This window comes from Cervus elaphus, chromosome 12, assembly GCF_910594005.1.
Source record: "Cervus elaphus chromosome 12, mCerEla1.1, whole genome shotgun sequence".
NCBI classification, from domain to species: Eukaryota; Metazoa; Chordata; class Mammalia; order Artiodactyla; family Cervidae; genus Cervus; species Cervus elaphus.
The window spans coordinates 79,977,416-79,989,001 of record NC_057826.1 but is presented as its reverse complement, the minus strand read 5'-3'; the positions used below and the strand labels follow the sequence as shown (position 1 = coordinate 79,989,001).

The 11,586-nt window shown below is 42.8% G+C and overlaps 2 pseudogenes; one reads left to right on the top strand and one right to left on the bottom strand.

The window, feature by feature from the left end:
- Positions 1 to 1,191: 1,191 nt before the first annotated feature.
- Positions 1,192 to 1,562, bottom strand: LOC122704429 (annotated as a pseudogene).
- Positions 1,563 to 3,685: 2,123 nt separating this feature from the next.
- LOC122705853 lies at positions 3,686 to 11,311 on the top strand (annotated as a pseudogene).
- The last annotated feature ends 275 nt before the right edge of the window (positions 11,312 to 11,586 follow it).

Sequence of the window (11,586 nt, the reverse complement as noted above, 5' to 3'; positions counted from 1 at the left end):
AGCAATATGTGAGAGACCTAGTTGCTCCACATCTTATACTTTAGTATTGTAAACTATTGTAAATCTATTTCATTTTACCCATTGTATCAGGTATGTATGATTTCCCTTATTGTGTTGGTGCCTAATTGCTTTAATTAGCATTTCCATGATGACTAATGTTTTTGAGCACTTTTTCATCTAAGTTGACTAGCTGTATTTCACTATGTTTGGTGAAATGTTTTGAATTTTTTACCCATTTAAAAAAATTGTGTTGTTGCTTTTATTTTTATCATTGTGTTGTAAGAATTTTTGTACACTGTGGATAAAAAAGCCCTTTATCATAATTTTTTATTTATTTATTTATTTTTTTATTAGTTGGAGGCTAATTACTTCACAACATTTCAGTGGGTTTTGTCATACATTGACATGAATCAGCCCCTTTATCATATATATGTATTGTGAATATTACTCCCAATTTGGCTTGCCTATTTTTCTTTAATTTTTGTTGTCCACTGCCCCCAGCTTTTTTTTTTGAGACTGTCAAGATAATTTAAATATTTCATTAATCAAAGTTGTACCCAAAATTGTGCTTCATTTTTTCACTATATACTTTAACTTAAGGAAATCTGTAAAATCAGTACATTTGAGAAATCCTGAAAATTCCAGTAGCTATAAGCTATTTAAATATTGCTTACAGAAAGTATTTAAACAGGAGTGGGGGACACTATAAAAGTTTATTTACAAAACAAAAGTAGAGTCGTAGATGTAGAAAACAAGCTTATGGCTACCAGGTGATAAGGAGGGAGGGATAAATTGGGAGGTTGAGACTGACATATACACTACTATATATAAATTAGATAACTAATAAGAACCTGCTATATAGCACAGAGAACTCCACTCGGTACTCTGTAATGGCCTATACGGGAAAAGACTCTTTAAAAAGAAGTGGACATATATGTAACTGATTCACTTCGCGGTACACCTGGAACTAACACAACATTGTAAATCAACTATAATCTAACAAAAAATTTAAAAGTATTAAAGTAAAGCCAGCACCGTATAAACAATATACACTTAAGGACCTGAATGCTTCACATACAGAGTCATGTTTTTTTATTCACTGATAAACTAAAGGTCCATTTCAAGATGCTTCTCTTGTAGGTTTCATTTATTTTTTTTTAGCAAGAAAAGCCCTATAAAGGATGGCTTCATCTAGTCTTCACAGTCAGATTCATCTTCATCTTGACTAATCTGGAAGTAACAAAGTTCATAAGTCTCCTTCTCAGATGCAACCACATGAAACCAATCACGAAGATTGTTCTTTTTTAAGGTATTTCTTGGTAAAGTATTATAAATTCCTTTTAGAGAACTGTTTCTGAGAAACAACTGTGATTTTATTCTTGAAGGATTCAATGTGAGTAACATTCCCAAGATCTCTAATCTTTCCATTCACTTTAACCTTCTCCTATAGAAACGTTCAAAATTTCCAGAGTCAAAAGTTCTATCTTTTGACTCTGTGAGTAAGGTTCAAATTAAATTTCCAGGTTGACTTTCTTGGGCTTCTTGTCTTTCTTCGGCACCATCTTGGAGACTGGCCTCTTGATCTTCCCCTGGCTTTTTTCACTAATATTTATTTTATTTTATTTGGCTGGATCAGGTTTTAGTTGCAGCATGCAGGATCTTCAATCTTCCTTGTGGCATGTGGACTCTTAGTTTCAGCATGTGGGACCTAGTTCCTGGTCCAGGGAACCGAACTCAGGCCCCCTGCATTGGGAGCTTGGAGTCCTAGTCACTGGACCACCATGGAAGTCCCTTGCCTATTTTCTTCATGGTGCTTCGATGAATAGAAATTTTTAATTTTGATGAAGTCCAATTAATCAATCTTTTATGGTTTATACTTTCTGGATACTCCCTAAGAATTCTCTGCATACTCAGAGGTCACAAAAATATTCTCCTAGCACTTCTAGTAGTTTTATTATTTTAGCTCTTAAGTCTCAACCTATGAAGTGAAGTGAAGTCGCTCAGTCGTGTCCGACTCTTTGCAACCCCATGGGCTGTAGCCCACCAGGCTTCTCCATCCATGGGATCCAGGCAAGAATACTGGAGTGGGTTGCCATTTCCTTCTCCAGGGGATCTTCCCAACCCAGGGATCAAACCCAGGTCTCCCACATTGCAGGCAGCCGCTTTAACCCTCTGAGCCACCAAGGAAGCCCTGACTCAAATTGAGTTTTGTGTGTAGTGTGAGGTAGGGATTGAGGTCCTTTACTTCTCATATGGATATCCAATTTTTCTAGCACCATTTATTGAGGATATTTTCCTTTCCCCATTGAATATGCTTTGTCATTTTAATAAAAATCAGTTGTTTGTATATATGTGGGTCTATATGTGGACTCTCTATTTGATTCCATTAGTTTATTTGACCATCCATCTCCAGTAGGATAATATTTTGGCTGCAGTTTGGGTTTTTCTTTTTTCCTTTTTTTGTCTGAAAAATGTCATTATTTTGCTTTCATATTTTCAAAAGTTTTTACTGGAGTATAGTTGATTTACAATGTTGTGCTAGTTTTGGGTGTAGAGCAAAGTGAATCAGTTATACATATATATATACCCATTCTTTTTAAGATTCTTTTCCCATATAGGCCATTACAAAGTTTTGAGTAGAGTTCCCTGTGCTATACAGTAGGATCTCATTAATTATCTATTTTATATATAAAAGTGTTTATATGTCAATCCCAGTCTCCCATTTTACCCTCCCTGCTTTTGTATTTTAAAGGGTATTTTTGTTGGAGATAGATTGACATTTGCAGGTTTTTTTTTTCTTTCACCACCTTAATGAAGGTCATTCAATGTCTGCAGCTTCCAGAATTTTGATGCAAAATAATCAAATCTTACTGTTGCTCCTTTGAAAGTATATAATGCATCTTTATTCTTTGGCTACTTTTTGTTACTTAGCTTTGGTTTTCAGCCATTTGATTAAATATTTAGGCATTATTTTCTTTGTATCTATCCTACTTGGGTTTTATCAAGCATCTTGAATCTACACATTGATATCTTTGATCAGTTTTGGAAAGTTCTTGATCTTTCTCTCTTCCAACTTTGCTTCTAACTCATTCTCTCCATCCTCTCTGCTTGGATTCCAGTTTCACTATGTGTAAACCTTTTATTGTGTCTTGCATGTCTCTTCTTTCCATTGTTTTTTCTCTGTGGGCTTCAGTTTGGATAATTTATATTGAACTTTGGGTTTACCAATTCTGTTTGTTGCTTGTAAATCCATCAGTGAGTTTGTAATTTCCAGAAATTGTACTTTGCAGCTCCAGAAAAAGTCCATTTGATATTTTTACAGATTACAATTCTCTGCTAAAGTATTCTTTTTAACAATTTTGTCATATTTTCCATCTTCCCCTTCAACATATTTGAAATAGTTTTTTAAAAATGCCTTGTCTGAGGCAATTGAAATACATGCAAAAATAAACAAATGGGACCTAATCAAACTTACAAGCTTTTGTACAACAAAGGAAACCACAGACAAAATGAAAAAGATGACCTACAGAATGGGAGAAAATATTTGCTAATGATGAAACCAGTAAGTGCTTAATTTCCAAAACATACAAGCAGCTCATACATTTCAATAACAAACAAAAAAAACCCAAGCAAAAAATGGGCAGCAACTTCCCTGGTGGTCCGGTGGCTGGGACTCTGTATCCCAATGTCTGGCAAGGTGGTGGCAGCAGTGACCTTCCTCTGGCTGCTAGACCAGGGCAGCCTGGTGGCAGGGAGCCCGCCCAGGGGCACCAGGTGCTTCCCTGTGCAGTCCTCACTAGCTGGTGAGGAGGTCACGCACCCTGGACAGTTCTATGATCATAACAACTATAGGCAACTTCCATTTGTAGGTTGTCAGAAAGAAGTGAATGAAAACTTTACCACTGATCTGATAGCAGAGCAGCCTGTGAGTGAAGTCAGGAGGCAAGTGGCATCTTGTGACAGGAATGAAGGGGTCCAAGGCCAGCCATGGTGTACATAAACTCGGACAAAGAAACAAAGGGGGCAACATGTAGCTTCTGTGGACTAGGGTTCAGACAGCACCATCACGAGGGGGATGCATGGGGGTACTTCAGTGATGGAGTGAATCAGGAGACCCTTAGCGCTGTATGTATTGCTTCACTAGTGTTGAATAAAGGGTGTTGTTCTCAAAGAAAAAAATAATAAAAATCCTGTGTAACCTTGAAAATATGGGTCAACTGTGGGTCTTCTTCTATTATCTTTTTTTCTCCTGAGCACATATGATCACATTTTCCTGCCTTTTCACATGCCTTATAATTCTTTACTGTACACTAGAGATCTGCCAGGTGGCGCTAGTGGTAAAGAACCCACCTGACAATGCAGGAGACCTAAAAGATGCAGGTTCGATTCCTGGATGGGGAAGATCCCCTGGAGGAGGACATGGCAATCCACTCCAGTTTTCTTGCCTGAAGAATCCCATGGACAGAGGAGCCTGGTGGGATACAGTCCATACGGTCACAAAGAGTTGGACAGGATGGTAGCAACTTAGCATGCATGCAGAGATCTTACATATATGAACTAAGGCTGAAGAATTTTCCCTAGATAGGTTTTACCCTTTCTATATTACGTAGATAAGATATGGTGCCAATCACAACAATGTGATTAGGAAATAAACTAGATTGAGGCTGGGTTCTAGTTCTTTTTGACTCAGTCCCCTCTGGTTTGATTGAGAGCTAGTCACGTCTTTATTTCCATAGTCATAAGACACAGTGGGGAATTTGTTTATGCCTTTAAGAGATTTGATTGGCCTCTAAATCAATACAGCTTCAAATTTTGGCAAATATCAAGACTAGCTGTGTGTTTGACACAACCACCACCTTCCTCTAGCGGGACTTTGTCTCCTAAGCACTATGAATCTGTGAGGAAATTTCACTTTCTCATTCTACACCCTTCCTGCTACACACACTTCCCTCAGCCTCCTGTGTCACTTATAGAAAAGTGAAAACGTTAGTCGCTCAGTCATGTCTGACTCTTTGTGACACCATGGACTGTAGCCCTCAAGGCTCCTCTGTCGCTGGAATTCTCCAGGCAAGAATACTGGAGTGGATAGCCATTCCCTTCTCCAGGGGATCTTCCTGATCCAGGGATCTAGCCTGGGTCTCCTGTAGCAAATGTTCTGTGAAAGAAGATTGGCTATGCTGCAAAGGTGCTTTTCAATCAAAGGCCCCATATTTTTAATTATGGAAAATAATTTGACATTGTGTCTTGAAACACTTTATCTTGTTTCCTTTTCTGAGACTTCAGTTGAATGCATGTCATCCACTCCACTTTTGTCGTCCATACCTCTTAATTTCTCTATATCCTTTGTGATACATTTTATGTTGACTTTTGTACTCTGCCTAATCTTTCAACACTCTCATCTGTTCTTTGGCCAGATATATTCTGCTGCTCACCCCAGTTATTTCTTTCAATGATTACATTTGTCATTCCCAATATTCCTAGTTTTTTAAATAATTGCTCTTCTTGCTTTATATTTACAATGCTTCTCTTATGCCTTGAAAGGATATATGTATTGTTCTTAATGTAAATTCTTCTTTTACCCAGTCTGTTCATTTCACTTCTCTGGTAGTCATTCGTTTGTTGGTTGTTTTTGGCTCAGAGCTTATGTTTCCTTGGAAGTGTCAGCTCTCTCAGCCAATAATGTGTACTTTGGAAGGAGGAGTGAGATTAAAGACCAGATTCCTGCTTTGACTCCTCCTGCTGAAGATATGAGGCGAGCGCCTCAGGGTGCAGAGCCTCTGAGCATCTGTTTCCTGTTTCAGAACCCCGCCTTTCAAAGAACATGTTCGAACTCTGCCCTAGTCACTCCTCTTTCCTAAGAGCTGCCTCTCTGTACAGTCATTTTTCCCAATCAAGGTGTGGGGGAAGAAGGAGAGACTGCTCAGTGGCTGCCTGCCAGCCTTTGTTTGTTGAATCTATTTCTCACCCCTCGTTGTTGTTTAGTCACTAAGTTGTGTCCAACTCATTGGAACCCCATTGACTGTAGCCTGCCAGGCTCTTCTGTCCATGGGATTTTCTAGGCAAGAATACTGGAGTGGGTTGCCATTCCCTTCTCCAGGGGATCTTCCTGACCCAGAGATGGAACCTCCATCTCCTGCGTTGTCAGGTGGATTTTTTACCACTGAGCTGCCAGGGAAGCCCATTTCTCACCCTAGCTGGCTCCAAAAGGTTGCCTTTGAGGTTACCTTGGCATTTGCTGCTGGTGTTATATTGGTGTTTTCTGCCCACAGAAGTGGAAAGGCAGATTATTGTGGAGGAGAGAAAATCCACAACTAGAAAGTCTTCCCCTACATTCTCATCCATCCATGATATCTGACTTTCTCCACCTCTAATTTGCATATCCACACAGATTGGGACCTGTCTGACTTCTGTTTCTCCAAGTTCGATTCTGGGATACTTCACTCCTCTTTCATTATACAGTGTCTTCAGGGCTGAATTTGGGGGAGGAAATCCTCAGTTTACTTAATTCAGCATCAAGATGGAAATCTGAAACCTCCTTCTGCTTTCCATTATCTAGAAATTTCCCAATATTTTTGGTCTGCCAATGGCTCTTCATCTTATTTTCTATTTCTATTATGTATTGGTTACTTTAAAAATTGTTTGTATATCTGCTCTGTCATTTCAAATGCAAGGCTATGTTCTGAAAGTCTTCCTCCTCTTATTTTGAAGGATCTCCTACTTGTTTAGAAGCTGGGGTCTCATCTTCCCTCTCCCTAGCTTTCCCATCTGTAACACGGGAGCAAATGGACTAGGTGGTATTTGAGGGCCTTCCCCTTCTCTTGTGCTATGACTTAAGGATCATGCCTGGCTATTGTTTGGCTTGTCTCCTTCTTTACATTCCACTTTAGTTTAGAAATGTGGGTGGGGGTGCCACATTCTCCCTGATCTCACTCTGGTCATGAGAAGTCAAAATGGAGAGCTGAGAAATGAAGGCAGTTTCCTCTTAGAAGAAAAGCATAAACCATCTACAAAAACAATTCCAAAATGAATAACCAAGCTAGATGAACAGAGGACTATCCTGAGAAATGTAAAACTGGTGGCAGGGGGATAATTTAAGGATTTATTATTCCCAAAGCAAAAGCAGACTTCCAAATTACCTTTTACCTTTTTCTGTTTTTTTCCAAAAGCCCCACTGAGAGCCCCCAGGAGCTGCTAATAACTAATGTGAGATCATAACTCCCTAGAAGATAGATGTCTCTGTGTGACTTGTGATGTCAGAAAACAGGGTGGTAATTTGAATGACCTCCAAGTATCTCGCATATCAAATACTCAGTGGTATCCCTTTGTAAGGGCAGAAACCATGAATATTGGGAAGAGCTAAAATCCATTCTGGGAAGGTTTGGGGGAGTTGGGAAAAGCTCACTGCCTTTTAGATCTAATTTTGACTTATATTTGGTTATTCAACCTGTAGTCCCTGCCCATAAAAACATGAGTCTGACAGTTCAAAAAGTGAGAGGGCTGGGGTGGTGGTGTGGGCTTTGAGGTACAAGAATGAGGCACAGGCAGCCTTCACTCCTTGCCATCCATGGTTTTAGGCATCATATGGCCACAAACTATTGACCAAGGACCTCAGCTCAACCCTCATAGACATATGGGGAAACTGAGGCTAAGAGAGGTCAAGGACTTGCCTGATGTCACAAAGAGAGTCAGTAGCTGACTTAGAACTCAAGGCCTCTTATTCCCATGCAGGAGTCCAATACCTGTACCTAGGTGCCTTAGGTAAGTTTCTGAAGCTTCCAAGACCCCATTGAGTTTGAGGGAGACCCTGAGTCAGGCCTAGAACAAGGGCTAATTAAACATGTATCACTACTACTACATGGATGCTATGCTGTGCTGCAGGAATCCTCATTCATGACTGAAGAACTTGTTCCCAACACTCATGGCATTTCTGCAGGAAGATAGCTCTCAGTTGTAAGTCTTCTTTGGGAATTGCTTCTGCCAAAGAAAGTAACCTGGATCAGGCCATTCCCCCTTCCCAGGAGACCCACATCCAATGGTTGAACAGTGCTTGGATACAAAAGACCAGCCCTGGCCCTAACACAAGACAATGCTAAAGAGGTCATCCCAGCTTCAGAGTGCCTTATGGCGTTGGCTGAGGCCATTCTTGAGACTGTATTGTAGCCCAACATCTCTCTCTGCCCACTTTTCTTCTTCTGGTGTTGAGCACAGAGCATCCCTAATGAACTTCCTGGGTGCTAATCTCCATATTAGAGTCTACTTCCCAGGAACCTGTCCTGTCACACTTGGGTTGAATTACAATCATACAGAAGCCAGACCTTGAGAAGGAGCTGAGGTCAGGTGGCTTCAGTCATGTCAGGGGAGCAGCTGAAATGAGATGGGCCAGCAGGTGCAGCACAGACTCTGAACCTAGAGGTCTGGATTCCTCCGCATAGCAGCCATCTGCCCTGCTGTAATCTTGCCTGCAAACCCCTAAGTAGATAAGGGGTGGGGGGTGGGTGGAGAGTATATGTGATTTTTGCTGTTCCAAACTGTCATCTTTCATCCCTATTTAAAAACCATGCTGGACTTCCTGGTGGCCCAGTGATTAGGAATCTGCCTGCCAACACAGGGAACATGGGTTCGATCCCTGGCCCAGGAAGATTCCACATGCTGCAGGTGAACAACTGAGCCCAAGTGTGCTACAACTGTTGAGGTGATGCACCTACAGCTTAGGCTCCACAACAAGCGAAGCCACCACAATGAGAAGCCCATGCACCACAACAAAGAATAGCCCCCGCCCCTGCAACTAGAGAAAGCCTAGTCAAAGACGCAGAAATCCTGGGTCAGACTCAGCTTTTACCCTGGAGAATTCTGAGCAGAGGAATGACTTAACTTGCCTGTCTTTAAAAGGATTACTCTGGACCCTTCCCTGACCTCCACAGCCCCAGTCCACACTGCTTTCCCATCTTCTCTCCTCCCACTTCCTCCTCCAGCTCCAAGTATTGAGGAGTATCCTTGCGGACCTGGGATGGGGGTGGGGGTGGGGGCGTGGGATCTTTCCACTTATCACCAGAAGGGGGCGCAGGGTAGCAAATGCTATGTCACCCATGGAGGGAAAAACTTGGGGTGGTGGGGGAAGCGGGGAATTTGGAGGCAAACTTAGTTCCTTCTTAGGGTTTCCCTCGTAGCTCAGTTGGTAAAGAATCTGCCTGCAATGCAGGAGACCCGGATTTGATTCCTGGGTGGGGAAAATTCCCCTGGAGAAGGAAATGGCAACCCACTCCAGTATTCTTGCCTGGAGAATCCCATGGACAAAGCAACCCAGCAGGCTACAGTCCATGGGGTTGCAAGATTCTGACATGACTTAACAACCACCATCATTAGTCCCTTCTTGGCTTTGCAGACCATTTGTCTGTGGCAATAGCTTCATTAGTCCTGCCTGCTACAGGGCTAAGGGGGAAATTCTCCTGATGCTCTCAGAAGTGGCTGGCTGCAGGAGAGCCTGAGTGGATTCTTTTGGAGGAAAAAGAGACAGAGACCCTGAACAGATGACACACTCTTCCCCTACCCCTGCCACCACATGGCCAGTCCCTGGCAGGGCTGTGAGGTGAGCCTTGGTGTCCTGGCTTCCAGCCTATTATACTGTCTACACCCGAGTCCTGCCAGCCAGGGTTAAGGCATCTGCTCCAGAGTTCAATGATTCTTTCAGCTACAAGATGTAGGGCGGGTACAGGGGGAGCAGGGGTGAGGAACCTGGAGGCGAATAAGCCTGGGTTCCTGCCCCGAGGGAGCTCTCAAATGCTTATGGAGATAAAGCTTGAGACAAGCAGAGAACACTGTGGGCAACGCACATCAGATCCGATCAGGGTTGAAGTTGGCACCTGCATCCTGAGGGGGACTTGCGGGAGGAAGTAACCGATTTGTCCAGTTTGAGAGAACCATTTCTGATAGACTTCCTTTCCCTGAGGGGAGGGAGTACTTAGGGTGGAGGGTGTGGAGTGATGGAGAGGAACACATTTTGACAGCGATGCTGACCCCATCAGAATGATGAAGGGCTGGTGGAGAAACTTCTAGGGTGAGGGGAGGAACTTTTTGGCTGGTGTCATTCCTCAGAGGTATCACCCCTCTCCCTGAATGGACAGTCCTTGCTGCTGCTAAAGCTGCTAATTGAAAACCTGAGGCCGATCACCATTTGTCTGTGGAGGTGTCGGGTTTCCTCGGAAAGTCTGGTTGTAGAGATTTCTTTAGAAGTTGTGTTTGTGATGATCTCCTTTTGGGAAATGAGGAAAGGAGAAGAGATGCCAAATACGTTATTGTGCTGAAAGTCCTGTTTTAAGAAAACAAATGCAAGATTGAATGCATTAGCCACTGCCAGCCACAAATGTGGAAAAAGCAGTTAAGCCAGTAAGGAGTAGTACCCCACATTTGATGTGGGAATCTTGGGTGAGGTGGGAGGAAAGTCTGGTTTCCAGTCAGTGGTATGAGTGGGGAGGGAGGGGCCCAGTAAGAGGACTGACCCACCAGGGTGACTTTCCTGGTGGTCCAGTGAGTAAGAGTCTGTGTTCCCAGTGCAGCGGGTCCTGGTTCCATCCACCGTCAGGGAGCTAGATCCCACACACCAAAACAAGGAACCTCACATGCCACATCCAAGATCCCATGTTCCCACAACTAAGACCCAGTGCAGTCAAAATAAATAAAGGGGACGTCCCTGGTGGGACAATGGATGGGAATCTGCTTGCCAATGCAGGGGACACAGGTTCCATTCCTGATCTGGGAAGATTCCATATGCCACAGAGCAACGAGACCCACAGGCCACAACTACTGAAGCCCATGCACCTAGAGTCTATGCTCTGCAACTGGAGAGACACCACAATGAGAAACCCTGTGCACGGCAACTAGAGAAAGCAACAAAGACCCCCCACAACCAAAAATTAAATAAATAAAAAAAGTTTTTTAAAAGGAAGGACTCATCAAGGAGGATTGAATGAATCATTCTCATCACTGGGGCAGTGATGCTTTTCCTTGTGTCCCCGCCAGGACTGGGACTATGATAAGATGTCCTGATGATGCCCAGGCACACTGTCTCAAGCCCAACTAAAACCAAACAGCAATGTTAATAAACCCAAGGTTTAACACCTGTATTAACATAAGGACTTTTGGATTTCAAGAGGTTTATCCACTGTCTTCCTTACAAGAATCTCCATTGCTGACTTCGGATGCTGGACCTTTCATTCTCTGTGCCTTATTCTTCCAGCTGGAACTCTTTATCTTCCTCTTCTGTGCTCTCTTCTCTGAATGTCACAGGTCAAACCTAACAGCGGGGCCAGGGTGAGGGCGCTGTATATGAGGCACCTATGACGCAACTTGAAGGAGGTGCTCGCTTTCAGGGTCATGCAAGTGCGAAGTGATCTGAAGTTATTAGAACAAAACAACTCCCAATGTGATGACAGATTTCCCCTGGCATTGTGGTGCAGTTTTTAATGTTCTTGTTTTGTTCTTTAATTCTGGCCCAAACCTCCTGTTGGGAGGATGACCCTGACCCTCCAGCAGTAGAACACAGAATCTGAGATAGATTCCTAGGACTGGGAGCACTGTAAGCCTGGGCTA